We start from the raw sequence: 18,563 nt of genomic DNA on the forward strand, positions 1-18,563 counted from the left end.
AGGGACTGCATTAAAGGGCCGCAGGACTATTGAGAGCCACTGGTCTAGGGTGACCTGGTGGCTGCCCTCGAAAGCTGTGCAGATTCGGATGAGCTCAGTAAACTCTCTGTGCTTCTTTCCCTTATGCTTAAAAATAGGCATTTGTTTATTTACTTATTGAGACAAAGTCTTGCCATGTAGCCCCCCAACTTGAGATTCCCCCTGCCTCTACTTCTTAGGGTTGAAATCATAGGCGTGGGCCCTACACTCCAGCAGGATGTGTTTATCCATTCTGCACACAGTTACTATTCTAGATGCTGGGGATGCAACCTGGTCCCTGTCCTTAAAAACTAACATAATACTAATACCGTGTGAGCTAGCTTCCTAGCCAGGCTCGTGTGGCGTGGGGAAGCTCTCTGCTCTCGGCTAACTGCTCCACATGGCCCCTCATCCTCTAGAGGTGGACATACCTTTATCCTCTCTCTCTCTCTCTCACACACACACACACACACACACACACACACACACACACACATACACTACATGTGTGTGTGATAGATGCCTGTGTGTCCATGTTCCCTTGTGCACCAGTGTGTGACAGCCAGAGGTCAGCCTCTCCCTCCCTCCCTCTCTCTCTCTCTCTCTCTCTCTCTCTCTCACACACACACACACGTGTACGTGTGTAGTAGATGTCTGTGTGTGCGCATGGTCCCCTGTGTACCAGTGTGTGGCAGTTAGAGGGCAGCCTCTAACCTCTCTCTCTCTCTTTTCTGAGACAGTCTTTTACCGAAGCTGACACTTGCCAGTTTGGCTAAGATGGCTGACCAGTGAGGTGCTGGGATTCAAGGGCACCACCACACCTGACTTTTACATAGATGCTGGGGATCAGAACTTAGGTCCCCATGCTTGCATAGGAAACACTTTCCCACTGAGTCATTTTTTCCTTTGGGCTTTGTCTTTAATATCATTTTTCCTTTCCCTAAACAATTTTCATGCTACTACAGGCAATAGGGTCACAATTGAGAGGCACGGTCTAGGGAGTGGCTGCTTCTTAAAGCTTAGGATGGGCTGCTGAGCGCCCGGTCAGGGGAACACTGTCTCCCTCTCCAGGGCAAGGCCCAGCACCTGTACTGTTGACCCAGGTGATCTGGGGCATGGTTTATCCACAGGTAGACTTTGAGAACCCTAGGTTGTGGGGTCCGTGGGAGAAGTAAGAGCCTGCCCAGATGACTGGATACTGAGTCTGTCTCCATGCCCACCTTTGTGGGCATGGAGAAAGAAAGCTTTGTGCATTTTAGGCTTCAATTAAGGTATGAAGGGGTGAATGGCACCATTTAGACCTTCTCAAGCAATGCCCCCGTCACTGAAGCAGCTCATCAGTCTATGACAAGTGGTCCCTCTCTTCTAGAGATGCTGCTGGGACCAGGGTCCTATGTCTCCTAGAACCTAGTGAAGTCAGTGTACCTTACACGGTGCAGTGTGCTGGACTACACTTGGGGCCTGGGGCCTGGGAGCTGGTGGGTGTAGGGTTGATGGTTGGGCCTGGAGCTGGACAAACCTGAAATGGTGTGGCCTCTGTGTAAATAGGCTCCTTAGCTGTGTCACCTTGGATAACTTGTCTTCCATCTATGAGACTTACACTTAAACATTTTTTATTGTATTTGTTTATTTGTTGTGGCCATCCCCAAATGCATAAATTAACTGCAGTGCGTGATATCTCCTATCCCAGGTGCCCGCTGTCCCGGATGGGAGTAGTAGGTGATGAGCGTCACTGCCTCTGAGGAAGACAGTTCAAACGAGAGCCGAGCCACTGCTTAGACAGGTTTTTGTTTTCTCCCTCTTTTTTCTTTTCTTTTCTTCTTTCTTTCTTTCTTTCTTTCTTTCTTTCTTTCTTTTTTCTTTCTTTCTTTTTTTGGTAGGGTTTCTCTGTTTAGCTTTGGCTGTCCTGGACCAGGCTGTCCTTGAACTCACAGAGATCCGCCTATCTCTGCCTCCACACTTGCTGGGATCACAGGTGTGCGCCACTGTGCCAGCTTGGCAGTCTTTTCATAGTAGCAATGACCTTGGCTGTGAGTCGGTAAACAGAGGTTTTGCCTTACAACGAAAGGAACATTAGATCCTAAAGGTCAAGCTCAGGATGGGTCTTGCTGTTCTCCGAATCTATAGCCCAACCCAGGCCTTGCACAGTTCTGGTCTTGTGCAGTGGGGAGGAATCAGCTATGGGTTTCCAGTGTCTGGCTTTGAACACTGCAGCCAGGCCTGCCCTGGGTCATGAAACACTAATACTGAGCTGAACTGGGCTTAGGGAACAAGGCACCATTGCCTCAGGACTGCCTAAACATCACCGGGTGACCAGATGTAACCCAATGGGTTGTTCATTGTGGCTACCAGTGCTTTGTATCTGCAGGAACATGGGGATTTGGGTAGAGACCAAATTTTTGTGGGTGCTGGAGGGGCTTCAGGGTTCAGAATGGAGTCTCTGCTTCTGGGTTGGGGCTGTGCCTTCTCTGGGTCTACCCATAATTCAGAGCCTGTCTTCCTGGGTCCTGGGCCTCCAGGCTCTGTGCTGGCCTTGTAATTGGCTGGGCTGCTGGGCTGCACAGTGCTCCCCTTTCTTTCGTGCTCCCTGCCTGCCTTCAGTGCCTCTGTGAGTCAAGGTCTGGGGCGGAAGTGGCCACACATATAAGATTTGTCACATCTGGTTCTGTTTTCCCACTCTGCAAATGCTGCATTTTTAGTGGTGCGGGGTGGGGCTGGGGAGGGGCCCTGAAGGCTGGATCCAGCCCTTCTTTTTCTCCCACTCCTAGGTCCCAGCAGTCTGTGAACCAGAGTCCTTTGCCTTTAAAATGGGGCTTCAGTGGATTGGGACAGCAGCTCAGTCTTTGGTAAGGGGCTTGCTAGGCAAGCATGAGGACCTGAGTTCAGATTTTTAATTTCCCTGAAAAACTAGAGCTGCAGCCTACGCCTGTGATCCTAGTGCTGGGAAGGTCAAGACGGGAGAAGCCGAACTGATGAGCAGGCTTAGTGAGAAACTGTCCTAAGAAATAGAGTGGAGAGCAATTTAAAAAGATGCCAGCCTTCATGCACACATGTATGTACTTACAATATACACACGCACAGGTACACACAGACATGCAGGAAAACATGCACAAACACACATGCTGCTGCAGTGTGAAGCACTCTGGGGAGACGGAAGGACAGACTGGAGAGTGAGTGCTGCTGCCATGGGCACATAAGTATGCCCATGTGGAGAAGCAGCAAATCACAAATGCTGCACCTCTCATGGCATACTGCACATGTGTGAGCTGCATTTTAATCAAGTAATTATGAAAAGGGCCCAGCCTGCAGAAAGGCCTGGAAGTCCCTGCTAGTAGTCATTGCGATGTGGGAAGTGTGCTCTTTTAATCTCTCTTGCTGACTGGCCACGTGACTTGTACCTACTTGGTTTTCTGTTTGTTTTTCAAGACAAGGGTTCTCTCTGTAGCTTTGGCTGTCCTGGAACTCACTCTGTAGTCCAGGATGACCTCGAACTCACAGAGATCTGCCTGCTTCTGACTCCCAAGTGTTGGGACTAAAGGCATGCACCACTATGCCTGGCTGACCTGGACCTTTAGTAAGTTTCTAATGGTTTCTGGACTTAGGTTCCTCACCATGTGTTTATAGTGGGCTTTGAAAAGTGGGGTTCAATCCAGTGATTTATGTAGTGGCTGGCGAGGCCACCCACCCACCTAGCCATGGCAGCTTTGTCAAGAGCGTGAGCTTGCCCAGCTCTAGGAGCAGGACTACCACACTACTTGAACACTTTGACAGACAAGGGGGCATTCCGGGGTGGATCACTCTTAACAGTCCAGGGACTGGTGATGCTCCATCTTCTTTAAAACAAATTGCTCTCAACCCCAGGGACTGTAGTGGGGAGGAGGAGCACAGGGGTGCAGAACATGTTTTAAAGGGTATGTCTGGTTTCTAAAGCCATGAAGTGGGAGCATTCTACAAGGAAAGGAGAGATGGGAAAGAAAGAGGGCCACTGGGGGCTAGCCCTTGTATAAGGTGGCTAACCTAATTTCTGGGGACTGTTTCCTCATGAAGTCATATATGAGATCATGTACTAAAGGTCCCACCTTTTAGATAGTCACATTAGTGACCATATTTTAATGCTCACATATTGAAGCACTCACCTATTCAGCCCACAGCAGTAGGCAGCGCAGTGTGTATTTGGGTTGAGGGAATTTCAGCTCTGCTTTGTGTATGCTGTGTGACCATGGCCAACTCCCTAACGTATCTGTTCCTCAGTTTTCTTGTTTTGAAAACAGAGGTCATCATAGCTGTTACTTCCTAGACTTGTCAGTGTGCAAAGGGCCCCTTACAGACCTGTCAGCTATGACTGTCTTCTGATGAACTCTGTCGTCTGCATTCCCAAACTGAGATGGTAGCAGGCAGGAAGAGGAAGTCCAGGGCATCTTATTTATCTGAAGGCCACCCAGGGGTCTCTGGGCTTCATCTGGAAGTCAGAGCCCAGCTGCTCTAGCCTCACCACACCTTCTGATTGTCCACTGGACTTTCTCTTGAGGGTGCTGTCAGCAGGTGGCTGGACTGGCTGGAAGGCTCCTCTGGCCTCATCCTCATGCCAGTGTGATGCTATAAGTTAGGTGGCCTGAGTTCTCCTCCTGTGGCCTCTCTTCCTCTAGCAGACAGCCTGGCTCTTTCCCCACCGTCTGCAGGCACCATTCCAAGATGGGAAAGGCAGGAGCCATATAGCCTCTTAAGGTCCAGCCTTGAAAGCTTAGAGATGTTCTTTGTATTGGCCAAGTCATACTATAAGGCCAGAGGAAATTTTTTTCCTGGGTAAGGATATAGACTCTTGAAGGGATGAGCACCAAAGTCTCACTGCAAAGAACATATACAAAGGGACGGCATCAACAGCATTGCCTTTGCAAACCTTGCTCTATGCTGAGCCCGTTTCTGCACCTATAAAGTAAAGACCTTATGTTTTTTATTTTTATTTAATTTTGAGACAAAGTCTTAAGTAGTCCAGGCTAGCCTCAAACTTCAGCCAGAGCTGAAGATGATCTTGAGTCCCCTGAGAGCTGAGATGACAGTTGTGTAGCAGCACACCCTGTACGTGGTGTTAGGGAAGAAAGCCAGGGCTTCACATTTGCTAGGCAAACATTCTACCAACTGGGTTACACACATCCCTAGCCATGCTGTAGTTTTATTTATTAGAAATAATGCACTTGGTGTACCTCCAAGACTCAGGTTGGGTTCCCAGCACCCACATCGGGTGGCTCACAATTGCCCGTGACTCCAGCCCCAGAGAATTGTGCCCTCTTCTTTTCTTGCCTCCTCGGACACACACACACACACACACACACACACACACCATCCCCCACACACAATCTTTTTAAAATGCTACAATTAAGATGTTGTTCAAAGCTGGGGACAAACTTTCCCTTTCAAAGTGAAAGGGAACTTAAGTGAGCAAGGACAGATGGTGGGGTATGCGGCGGGCTCCCTTCTGGACCCCTGCATGTCTGCTGCAAGTCTTCTTGCTCCTGGGAGAGCTTGTCCCCTTGCTCCTGTCGTGGCTACTTGGTCTGTGTGAGTGACATTGCCTTTTTTCTGGGACTTTCCAGCCCCTGAGGCAGTCAATATCACAGCCTTACCTTCCCGTCTCCTACAACCCTGCCTTACTGTCGGCCCTGGATTAATAACCTATTTATAATATGGAGTAAGAGCCAGACATCACCTCACTGCTGCTGCTCTGGAGCAGAGAGACCTCCCCTTCCAGCAAGGGCTGGTTTGAGTTTTCTTTCTCAGCGGTGTCTCCAGGCTGTGGCTGGTGCTGGTGGGTATGGAAGGCGGGGCTTGCCTGCCTATCTACCTCCCGGTCTCCACGGGAGAGGCCTGGGTGGGCTCCCAGTGCACGCCTATAGGAGCTCCCCCATCCGTGCAATGGAAAATTCTTAAGCTTGCTGCCAGCTCCCTGGCATGGTGTTTCCAGCACGTGGACCTTGCCCTACCCTCAAAGTCCTAAAACCACCACTAATAACAATGGTCACATGACATCTCGTCCTTGGCAGGTCTTCAGTGGCTGTGACAACTACCCATGTGTCTGAAGATGGCCCCCATCAAAACATTCCTGTTTTTTAACTCTCAACTCAGAACAGTCCTGGCCCTCCCCCTATCCTAAGCCTGACTTGGAGAAACTGTGTCTTCAAGAGGCTCTAGGGCCTCACTGTCCCTCTTCATTTCCCAGCTGAGAAAGCCAAGGCCCAGGGATGGAAAGAGACCCAGGGTACACGTAAGCAAGTGAATGTCCTCTCAGGTTGGGTGGGGTTGCAAAGGCTCCTTCCACAATCCCTCAGCCACTCCCAGCTCAGTGGAAAAGGATAGCGTTGACATGAGTGGTGACTCAAGGCCAGTGGTGGCCAGTGAGATGGTAGCCATGGCAACAGCTTCAGGATGCTGGACACTGAAAGCCACGGAACTGTCCTGAGGACGCCTGGGCTTGGCTGGGTGCTAAATGAGGTGTTTGTAAGGAAGATTGCTGATCCAGGGGAGCGACTTGCCCACCTTCTTCACAGTGTGGTCTCCTTTAAACTTGGAGGACAGCTAGGAAAAAAGACACATCAACGGCCCATGTCACACGTGGACTTAAGCTCCAATGAAACTTTCTGCTTTCTCAGCCTCCAGTTGCAGTGGCTATTCTGCTGTTCATTTTCAGATCTCAAAGTGGGTTGCTGTGACGTACTCACTGCATGTCATAGAACATGACAGGCCTTGTGGTCTGCTTAGCTTTCAGTGACATGGAGCTGTAGATAGGCTGGCTTGAGAGAGGGGTCTGCAGGTGAGAGTGTCACTCAGGATACAAGCTGCTTCTGAAAGGCTACTGGCCTGAGGCTATGCTGTCCTCATAGCTCCTGCTGGCCCCTCACCCACGACCAGCCACTGTTGTGGGAAAGCAGATCTATTATTATTTAAATTTTATTTTATGCGTGTGTTTTGTCTTCATGTATGTCTGTGTACCACAGGTGTGCCTGAGGAGGTCGAAGAGGGTGTCTGATCCCCTGGAACTGGAGTTACAGATGCTTGTGAACCAGCATATGGGTACTGGGAACTGAACCTGGGTCCTTTGCAAGAGCTCTCAGCTGCTCGTTTCTCCATCCCCCAAAGCAGATCTCACCTAAGGGCTACATTCCAACCTCAGCTGGCTTGGCAGCACATGCCTATAATCTCAGCTACTTGGGAGGCTCAGCCGGGGAGATTGCTATAAGTTTGAGGCCAGACTGGGCTACATAGTCAGTTTCAGGCTGCCTGCGCTACAATGTGAGACTCATACTCTCTTGGTTTTTCAGACAGGGTTTCTCTGTGTAGTTCTGTCTGTCCAGGAACTTAATCTGTAGACCAGGCTGCCCTTGAACTCTAGAGATCCACCTGCCTCTTCCTCCCAAGTGCTGGGATTAAAGGCATGCATCACCACCAGGCTGGGACCCTGTCTTTATTTATTTGTTTGTTTGTTTGTTTCTATGTACATTTCGTGTTTTGCATACATATATGTCTGTGTGAGGGAGTTGGATCCAGTGGAAATCGAGTTACAGACCAGACGGTTGTAAGCTGCCATATGGGAACTAAAAATTGAACCAGGATTTTGGGAACAACAGCCAATGCTATTAACAACTAAGCAATCTCTCCAGCTCCCAACCCTGACTTATTTAGAAGAAAAAACAAAAGAGCCTGCCTGGGTTCAAGGCCAGCCTGGGTTACTAAGAAAGCTAGGGATATAGCTCAGCGGCAGAGTGCTTGCCCAGCATCCACAAGGTCCCAGGTTCAGTGTGCAGTACCACAAACAAAATTCCAGCTTCAGGTGTCTTTATTTTTTATCCAGTGTCTTGCTTTTTATCATTTATCACTGTTCCCTTTGGGATGCTATAGTTCTGTGGATATGTTGTCTGTCTTTATTCAGTGAAGTGGTAGCTCAAATGTAAAGATGAATTTGTGAGTGTGCGTGTGCGTGTCCTCTATCATTTGCTTGAGACACAGCATGTCACTGAAATCAGAGCTTGTTGTTTTTCAACTAGGCTGGCTGGCCAGGAAGTGCCAGCAATCCTCCTGTCTCTGTCCCTCTACTCATAGCTACTCTCAGCTCTACATGGATCTCATGTGTGCACAGCAAGTGCTCTTACCTACTGAGCCATCTCCCCAGGTCATGAAGACACATTTTTGACTGTTATTGCAAATGTCTAGAATGTGCCTTCTCAGATGAATGACTAAACAGGTGAATGAACAAACACAGGGGTGGATGCATGAGTGAGTGATTAAATGAAGTTGCAGGTGAAGAGGCCTGTGGTTGCAAGATGTGTGCTGCTGGTTAACTGACAGACACATTGGTGAGGTGTCAAAATTCTGGCAATGTGGAACATTCTAGCAGTGCAGTGCTCGAGTAGGATTTATTTGTATTTTGTCTGCTCTTGTACCCTGTATAGAGGAAACTAGTGGTTCCCAGATGATCAGTGTGTTATTAGGGCCACCGGGGTTGGAGCTTGTTGGATTTGGGTGTCTGATGTACCCCACCTCCTCCTCCCTCTGCTTCCTGTCTTGTACAGGAACCATCTCCTGGGCTGCCACAGAACTCATCAGGCCCTTGCCACAGATTGGCCCTGTATAAGAGTCCGAGTCAGACACACACTTGTGATCTAATGTAGGACAGATATGGCTTTCTGCCAAGGCAGGGCCTTCTGGGCCCTCTCTTGCCAGCTCTCCCAGCTGAGGGGGCTGCCTGTACCCTTTCCCTGGAGCTTCCCCAAGTGTTCTGGTTGGCATCTGGGCCACAGGGCACAGACTGCAGGGCTGCTATGCAGAGAGCTGTTCCTTAGTTCAAGGCTTGGCAGCCATGCCGCCTTCTGGCACTCAAGGACTGCTTCCTGTCTCCTCGTCCTGAAGCTACAGGCACTGCCAGGACTGCAAGCCAAGCAAGGGGCCAGGCAGAGCTCCCAGCCCGATCATGGTGGGCTGTGGTGGTGATGGGGAGCCTTGGAGCCTCGGGCTTCTGGGCATAGGGAAATGGAAACGTGGTGGTTTCAGCCTTAGGGAGAAACGCTCTGATTCTGAATGGCCTCCAGGGCATAGTTTGCAGAGGAAGGGGAGGCTCAGAATGCCTGTAGGTGTGACCCCTGCCCTGCCACCTACATCAGGACCCCTCCCTCTGGAGATGGGGGGAGGTGGGAAAAAAGCAGTCACCCTTCTTTAAGTATACTTCCTAAGCTGTTGATGGTCTCAGCAACTGCGTTCTGGTTGGTAATAGAGGACAGCTAATTATCACTACCAATGTCATTGTCATCATCACCATCAAAACCACTTAAGAGGGACTTATCTGAGCTGTGGACTTTCCCACCTTGGTGGCCACTGAAATTCCTGTCTTGCCATTGGCTGCCTGCAGATCACAGCCCCTCAGCCTGGACCTCATGACCCTCACTGTCTTTGGGGCAGTTTGAGTCAGTTATTTTTCACCTAGAGAGTTGGGTTTGTGTCAGGTGGTGAAACCCTGAGATGGCATGAGGCCCAGATAAAGTGATCTTGAGAGTCCTTGGTCATTCCTTGCAGGGGTGGGTATGTTCCCAATGCCAGAGGTGTGCAGAAGCAGCCTGGCTGGGCTCAACAACGTTCAGGGCATGCACAGATGCCCACCGGAGTTTCTACTTCTTATCCATTTTCTGCCTTTATTCTGCCTACCCCCATGCTGACTGCCCATCTTGTGAAAGAGCCCTTCCTCATCCCCTCGAGTATCAGTCCATAGAGCAGAAGCTTCCAGTTTGGGTGTGTGGTTCTTGGCCCTAAATGTGGCAATCACCATGGTAGCTCTGAGGGGATACTGATATCCAAGCCCCTCCAGCTGAGGTGTGATTTCATGGGTCTTGAGTGTGGCCTGAGTGGCAATAGATCTGCAAATTCCTCAAAGGATTGAAATAAGCATCCTAGAGTGAGGAAAGTTCTCATAGCCATGTATTTGACAGAGAAGCTGAGGTCAGTTCATAGGGCTTGGGCCCAGGAAGGAAAGAAAATAGAAGACAGTACCCTGCTGAGGGTCAAACCCCATGGAGACATTCTCCTTTACCTATTATCCCATTTTATCCTCCCCACCCTTTGGCTTCAGATGTGGAAACAGGCTTGGAGAAGACCTGTGCCACCTAGCATGGGTAGCGTATCAGATGTCACTTCCCCATGGACTCTCACCATCACTTGGCAGGAAAGTCTACTGGAAGTTAGGTCACTGAAGGCAAGCCCTTGAAGGACATATGGGGACCCCAACCCTTCCCCCCCAAAATTTCTGGCCATGAGATGAACAGCTTTGTTATACCCTATATCCTCTGCCATGCTGTCCTGTGCCACCACAGACTAAAAAATAGTAGCACCAAACCACTGTAGACTGAAACTATGAGCAAAATACACCTTTCTTCTTTTTAACTTGATTTTTCTCAGACATTTTGTCACAGCCATGAAAAGCTGATGAACAGTTTCCTTTTACAAAGTGCTTTAAGGGAGGGGACTTGTACAGAACAGGATTGTCTTCTGAGATAAGAAAACCACAGACATCAGAAAACAGCAGTTTAGAAGGAAAGAGATTAATTACACCTGGTTACAGCTATCCCCTGCCAGTCTCCTGCTCTTGGTAGGGACTCTTCCTCCCAGTGGGATCCTCCTCCTCCTCCTCCTCCCCCCCCCTCCTCCTCCTCCTTCTTCTTGGGAATGTTTTCCCATTTACAGGCAGAGGATTTGAGCAGGTAAAAGCCAGTTGGTGGCAGCACCAGGAGTCAGGGACAAATTTTATGGGTTCAAGAATGGTGTTCCCATCTCTGAGCACCAGAGGCTAAACAGCAGTTCTCAACCTGTGGGTTGCAACATCTTTGGTGGGGTAAAATGACCCTTTCATTACCTTACAGTTCATACCAGTTATGAAGTAGCAATGAAAATAGTTTTGTGGCTGGGGGGCTTTCACCAGCATAAGGAACTGTATTTAAGGGTCGTAGCATTAGGAAGGCTGAGAACCACTGGTCTAAAACAGTTTGATGTTAATGACAACCACAACAGCACATATAGATGCCACACACCTGTCCCTGGAAGGCAGAAATGATGTCTGAATGTTTCACATACATTACTTCTTTACCAAACAGGTGCACGAGAATGTCACCTTAGCCAAAGTAAGCTGAAGGAGCAGCAGAGCCAGGATTTGAATCAGGGACTCACTGAACTTAGGGTCTCTCTGTATTTCCCCATTTCACCCACAATATTGATGCAGATGGGCTAGGTTCAGCTCCTCCTAGAGCCTGCAGAGGCCATGACCCTGGGAATGGAGACTCAGTGGTCAGCCCAGGTAATAGCCCCAGGTGATGAATAGTCTTCAGGTGATGAAGACTGAATTCCTGATGTTTCTTCCAGCCTTTGTCCTGTTCTGGGAGTTCTCATGCTGTTGGATTGGGGCACAGGAGAGTGTATGTACCAATCAAGGGCAAGTCTGGCCTTTTCATTTCCATCCACGCTCCTGCTTGTCCTCAAGGCTGGAGCTTAGTCTGAATCAGCCTGCAGACTTTCCTGGGCTCAGGCCGAGGCCTTGGCTGCCCTTGCCTCCAGCAGATCTCCCATAGCTGGGGCCTCACATCAGGTTTAGGTTTACAGCATCCCTGGGCTTTCATGTGAGCCATGCTGACTCACACTTTGGAGGAAACAGGCAGCTTGGGTGCTGTGTGTGTGTCTTCCCCTGTGTCTGTCTCCCTGAGTACTTAGCTGCCTTAACGAGACGTGATTTACATACCATGAAATTCACCCATTCAAAGCACACAGTTCAGTGGATTTTGTTTTTCCTTTCCTTTTCTCCCTTCTCTCCCTCCCTCCTCTTTCTTTCTTTCTTTCTTTCTTTCTTTCTTTCTTTCTTTCTTTCTTTCTTTCTTTCTTTCTTTCTTTCTTTCTTTTTTTTTAGGTTGGTTTTTCCAAACACAGTTTCTCTGTGTACTCCTGGATGTCCTGGAACTCTCCCTGTAGACCAGGCTGGCCCCAAACTCAGAGATTTGCTTGCCTTCTGAATGCTGGGATCAAAGGTGTGCTCCACCACATCTGGCTTTCAGTGGATTTTTAGTGGATAATTGTAGGGATGCGCAATTGTCTCTGCAGTCAACATGAGGTTTTCATCAGTTCATAGAGAAATGGGTGTCCCTTTCCTCTTGCCCCCAGTCAATCTCTCCTTACAGTCTTGCGTCTACTTCTTCTATCCATTTTCTATTCCCTTTCCTGTGAAGACAGTCATGGAATTCGCTATCTTTTGTATCTGGCTTCTTTCACTTGGTGGAGTGTTTACATGCTCATCTTCCCTGTGGCATGCATTGGTACTTCATTCATTTTTATGGTCAGATAATACTCCATTGTGTGGATGTGTTATATTTTGTGGGTAGGCGTCTGGGCTACTTGTACTTTTTGATTGCCGCAAACAATGCTTATATAAACACCGGTTTGCAGTAATTTTCTGGTTGCTATGACAAAATGCCTTACAAGACTTAAGGAAGGAAGGATTGATTTGGGGCTCCAGCGTTTAAGGAGGTGCAGCCATCATGGGGGCAGGCATGGTGGCAGCCGGCCGCCCTGCCTCTTTGTGCAGGCAGCAGGAAAGAGAATGCTGCTACTCAGCTTGCTTTTTCCTTTTCCCCTATTTATTATTAGGACCACGGGGTGCGGCTGCCTGTATTCAGGGTGGGCCCCCCTTGCTCAGTGAAACCTATCTGGAAATGCCTTCTCAGATAAGCCAAGTGGTGTGTCTCTTAGATAGTTCTGAATCCCATCAAGTTGACAGTGAAGGTTACAGTCCGTGGACAAGTCTTGGGAGTGGACTTTCTGGATCTTGTAAGCACTGTTCAGTTGTGTAAGGAGCTGCCAGATTGCTTTCAAGAGGCTGTACATTTTACCTTCCCGCCAGCAGTGTGTCAGGGCTCCAGTTTCTCCTCATTCTTGCCAACACTTGTTATTATCTTACTTTGATTCTAGCCAGCCTAGTGGGTGTGAAGCAGCATTTCATTGTGGTTTGGATTTGAGTCCCCCCAATGACTAATGACACTAAGCACTTTTTCATTGGCCGTTTAAATATATTCCTTGGAGAAATGGCTACTCAGATCCTTTGCCTACTTTTAAATTGGGTTGTTTGTCTTAATTATCAAGTCGTAAAAACTATAAGTTAAGACTAGTACAGGCTTGTCTCCCCCCCTCCCCCCCACTGCTCATCATCATCCTATGCCTACGCATAGGAGAGCCCCTCCAAGACCCTCACTCTAGGGTAGTGGATGGCACTTCTCTCATGTCATGGCTCAGGGATAATAGCCCATCATGGGCTTTCAAGGTCTGGGACCTGCAGGACCCTTGGGTGCTGACTGCAGGCTTAGGTTACCAGAGCTTGCAGGTCTTGAGTCCTGGTCTACCTTGATTTTTTTTTTTCTTTCAGAGATGGGCAAGACACAGGAAGAAGAACGGGTTTGACCACAACTCATATCTATCTATCTATCTATCTATCTATCTATCTATCTATCTACCTATCTATATGGAGTTCTGAGAAGGGCTGGATGGCTGATGTAATCAGGAATTATCTGCCATCTTGAGTTCTATTAAGACAGGATTGAGGATAAGCCTTATAGTGCATGTAATTAGAGAGGACCAGGAAAGGGCCAGGAAGTGATATCCAGCTTTGGCCACAGAGTAGTCAAGGCCTGGAGTTGGGAGTAGTGATCAGTAGTCTAGGCTGCAGAAGACTTGGGAAGTTGTGGTAGCCCAGTAGTATAGGGAGAGATAAGAGATGCCAGTGCTGAGGATGGTATAGCGCATCAATGTGCTGCGGTGAGAACAGCCCAGCTATCCCTTCAGAAAACTGGTGGAGGTGCTATCTAATCCTCATCCAGCCTCCAGTTCTTTTTCTTTCAAGTGAGACTTACTGAAAGGTTTGAACCTGATACAAGCAGCTGGCTGAGGGGTTATCTTTGCCACTAAAACCCTTGGGATGGAAGTTTGAGCCCTCTCCTTGGGAGGTTGTCTGGCAGGTGTGTGTGTGTGTGTGTGTGTGTGTGTGTTGCATCTCTTTTTTCTAGAAAGGCCCTGAATAGGCCAGGCATAGAAGAGCAAAGAGAACATCTGGTCTACCTACAAGCTGGCTCCCTGGAGCTCTCCTCTTTAAGTGAGCATGCGATGGGTTCAGCCAAGTGGGTTAGTGGAGTGCATTTCTGGAAATGTCCGAGGGTGTTTCCAGAGAGGGGAGAAGATTCACCCTAAAAGTGGGCAGCACCAGCCAATAGGCCTAGGGGAAGTAAACGAAGGAGGCCTACCAGTGCTAGCCCATGCCCCCTGCTGTCATGATGTGAGCAGCTCAGCTCCACCTCCTACCACAATAGGCTGAAACCTCTGAAACCAGGAGCAAAATAAATCCCCTGTATGTTGTTTATGCCAGGTATTTGGTCACAGCTACAGTTGACTACTGAAAGGCCTTCCTTCTGGGAAGCAATGGCACCTAGAATTCCCTCCTCCCCCGATGGCCTGCAGTTATAGAGCCAGGCTTCCCATACCTGTCCCACCATGTCCTTCTCCATTGTCTCTGCATCTGACAGGGCACAGACAGAGCCTGGCCCATGTCTAAGCTTGGATTTCCATTCCATGCGAGGACACATTTCCCAGGCCTTCCTGTGGCTTCCCTGGAGATGGCTTGTTGTCTCGGTTGTCCCCTTACTTCTGTCTCCACACACATACATGCAACTTTAGCGCAAACATGCATATAAGAGCACACTTGTGTACATATTTCAAAATAATTTGGCATCAGTTATCTACTGAAATGCCTGGGACTTGTCCTGATGGTAGACAGTAATGAACTGAGCTTACCCCAGTTAGGTTCACAGCAGGTCACAAGGTGATTTCGAAGCCCCACTCCCCTCTCCAGTTGCCATGTGACCACTTCTTCAGATGCCCTGGGATTTCACACTGAAATTGGGAGTTCCTGCCCACCTGGGCAACTGGGGAAAACCTCAGTATGGCCTGGAGGCTGCTGGACGTAGACGAAGAAAAAGCTGTTGCCTTTGTCACTGAAGTGATGTCTCCAGAAAGCACATTGGAAAAATCCAGATAGAACCCCTGCCCCCACTAGCCATATGCCTCCCAGGAAGGACACTCAGAAGCAGCCACATTAAAGGGAGTTTAGCGCAAGGCGAGGTGGGCAGGCCTTCCCCTGAGAGTTTCCATCCTGAGTGACTGGCTGAGGGCCCACATGATATCTGGTTCTCTTAGATGTAACCAAAGAGTCATTCTTTGTTTTGTTTTTGTTGCATGGGGAAACTTTTTAGTGTGTATTTCCTATTTGGGTTTGTGAAAGAATGAGAAATGGGTGGAAATAGATAGGGTCGACATTGATTTTCCAGCCTTCCACAATAATTCCTCCCCCTTTCCTTGATGTCTTATCCAGAAATTTGATTTGATTTTAGTGCTTTAAAATTAGCTACCACTTTTTAGAAATATAAATATCTCATAAATTGAGAGACGGAATGATTTAGCGAGGAGGCAGGGAGCCAGGAGGCTCTGCTTGCCAGTCTGTCTGTCTGCCTTGCATGGTGCCTGGCTTTCTGGCCAGGGCAGGGATTCAAGGGAACGTGTGCCAAGTCTCTTCTTGACTAGAGGAGGAGAGCAAAGTTGGTGGGGAAGGTTCAGGGCTTGTGCTGCCCAGGTGGGTCATACCCTAGAGGTCTCCATAAAAGTTTGGAACGTCTGGAGCTAGAGACCAGGGTCAGGCTTGCCTTCTCATCTTCTCTGTGATAGAAAGGCTTCTGAGGCCCAGATCTGGTCCAGGTCCAGGTATCATGCCCCAGGTGGGATAAGAACAATCTTTGGATTGTTTGGCTCTGCTTTTGAACTCTGGGGATCAATGAGACCCACAGCTCTTTTGCCCTACTCAGTAAATTGGTGCGGGAGACAGATTCTTCAGCGTGTGTTCAGGAGGCTGAGCAGACAGGCCCTGAGGAGTGTGTGGTGGGGAAGAGCTGCAGGTGTGACAGGAAGGTGTGTGTGAGCTGAGGATCCTTCCTAGTTGAGAGATGAGAAAGCATCTGCTCCTTTTATGAGCCATGTATTTGGGTCTCTTCTGTTGTCACACTCCTGGTAGGAGGCGAGTTGGTGTCCATGGGAAGAGCTGGCCAGAGGCAAGATTGAGCAGTCTTGCTCTGAAAAACCAGATTCCAACAGAAGCCAAGATAATTTCAGGTGGCTTTAGGTAAGGACCCCAAGGGCAGATGCCAGCCCAGATGAGCCAAGGTTATATGGTGTATCAGTTACAGACTATACAGATCTGGGCTCCTGTTCAATGCTGACCCTCACTGGGTATCTTGAACAAGTTGTTTTACTTTCTGAACTTCTAAAACTGATATATGAAATGGGTCTAGTGTTAGTGCCTTTATCAAAGGGCTGTGAAGATGAAAGACAACATAAGTTGTAGGAACTATTTTTAATAATAACAAATAATAAGGCAGATAAAGGGTAGAACATAGAGACATATTCTAGTTTCCTTTTTGTTGCTGTGATAAAACACTGATCAAAAGCAACACAGCGGAAAAAAGAGGTTTATTCGGCTTATACATTCAGGTCATAGTCCATCGCTGAAGGAAGTCAGAATGAGACTCAAAGGTAGGAACCATGGAGGAATACTGTTTGCTGGCTTGCTCAGGCTCATGCTTAGCTCTTTTTCTTATACAGCCCAGGACCACCAGCCTATAGAATGTTGCCACCCACAGTGGGCTGGGCCCTCCTATGATAATCAACAATCAGGACAATCCCTCAGAGATATTCTCTTAGACCAACCTGATAAAGACAATCACAGAGCTGAGATTCCCTTCTCAGATTCCAGGCTGTGTCAAGTTGACATGTTAGGAGGCCCCTATAGAATCTCTCTTGCATCACAAGAGAGGAAGGTTTTGGCCACTGGAAACATCCAAGGACAAGTTAAAGGTCCCCTAGTTTGTTATTAACTTAAGGAACTTCAAATCTGGAACTTCAAAGTGTGGTCGGTGACTGTGGGCCAGGCAGTAACATCATCATTCAGATCATTCTGGAACCTGTGTCCCTGCTCTGAACCACAGGGAATCACTGATCCAGGAGGCAGGAGGCATCAGCACTTGAAGATCTGCTTTGTGCCTTTGCTTACACAAGCCCCAGAATAAAGGATCAGGGCAAGGAGGGTCAGAGCATGAGAAAGGTGAGTGGAGGCTTCTGCCTACTGCTCTGTTCAGCTGCTTCAGGAGGCATGGGGGCTGAGGTGGCACAGGCTACCACCCTGAGCAAGCCTAGTTTGTGTGGACCCTGACCTGGATAGATCTGCAAAAGGATGATTTCTTTGTTTGTCCCAGGGGCCAGGAACAGCATCTCGCTAGCAGATGGGGCATAGGAAGGAGCATGGAAAGTGATGGTGGCCAGGGATGAGCCTCTCAGCAGCCCTGTCAAGACTGCCTAGCTGCGATAGCTTTGGGACATGTCCTGTACTTGAGGCCACCAGCTGTCCCTTCAGCCTTGCACCTTTCCTGTGCCCTGGGGTTCTGCAGATCTATAGTAGTAGAGGCTCTTGAGTTTGGAAATTATTTGTTGTCTTTGCTCAGCTTCCGCCTGCCATCCTCAGTGCCTCTCTTGTCTTGTGCGCAGTCCATGCCTCCACATGCTGCCCATGAGCTCCCTTCACCTGACATGCCCTTTTCTTCTTGGATGGCTTTCTTTGACCATCCACTTCCTCCTTTCCTCTAATGCACTCATCACCCTTCATTGAGTTGTGGGGTCCAGCCCAGGCTGCCAGTCTCAGGATGCCTGTGTAACAGCTGGGGTCACCACAGCTCTCCCTCAGACTGCATACAGGCCTGTGAAAGAGGTCTATTGTCTGGCGGCAGAGTGGAGATGTGCTGTCAACGGGGGAGAGAATGGAACTGACGCTGGGGAGCATTTGAGTGCCTGTTCTTGCTAAGATTTCCAGGCAGCAGTGTTGGGTTGTGTTTTTATCTCTTGTAACTAGGTGTCTGATGCACACCCATCCCTCAGGCCCGCACCTGCCTTAGTGCTGGGCAAGGTAGGACATTTCTTATCCTTGGCTCCAACCCAGAGCCACAGGCTGTGTTTCCCAGGACAAGTGTCAGGTGCTGAGTCTTTTGAATGCTAATACTGGCATTGTATGGTGTGTGTGTTGTGTGTCTGTGTGTCTGTAGGTGTGTGTGTTGCAAGCATGTGTGTTCAAGTATTCACATACTACAGTATACATTCAGTCAGAGAACAAGTTAAGGTCCCAATCCTCTTCTGCCTTCATTGAAACAGGCTCTCTGGTTCATGGCTTATGCCAGGCTGACTGAGGTTTTCCTTCCTCAGTTTCCAATCTCCCTACCCAGGGAATGCTGAGACTATGGGAGCTAGTCTGTGCTACTGTGTCTGGCTTTTATCTGGGCTCTGAGGGCCTGAAGCAGGTCCTCAGCACATAGTAAGTGCTTTATTCTCTGTCTTATGAGAGAGCCCAGCCCATAGCACTTTAACAAAAACAGACAATTACATTATCCCTC

The 18,563-nt window shown here is 48.8% G+C and overlaps 1 protein-coding gene across 1 annotated transcript in view; it reads left to right on the plus strand.

Moving 5' to 3' along the window:
- The window catches only part of Adamts14 (ADAM metallopeptidase with thrombospondin type 1 motif 14), a 71,400-nt gene that overhangs the window by 2,661 nt on the left and 50,176 nt on the right, over positions 1–18,563 (plus strand). The gene's annotated exons all lie outside the window — the stretch shown is intronic.

This window comes from Meriones unguiculatus, chromosome 16 (assembly GCF_030254825.1).
Source record: "Meriones unguiculatus strain TT.TT164.6M chromosome 16, Bangor_MerUng_6.1, whole genome shotgun sequence".
Lineage (NCBI taxonomy): Eukaryota > Metazoa > Chordata > Mammalia > Rodentia > Muridae > Meriones > Meriones unguiculatus.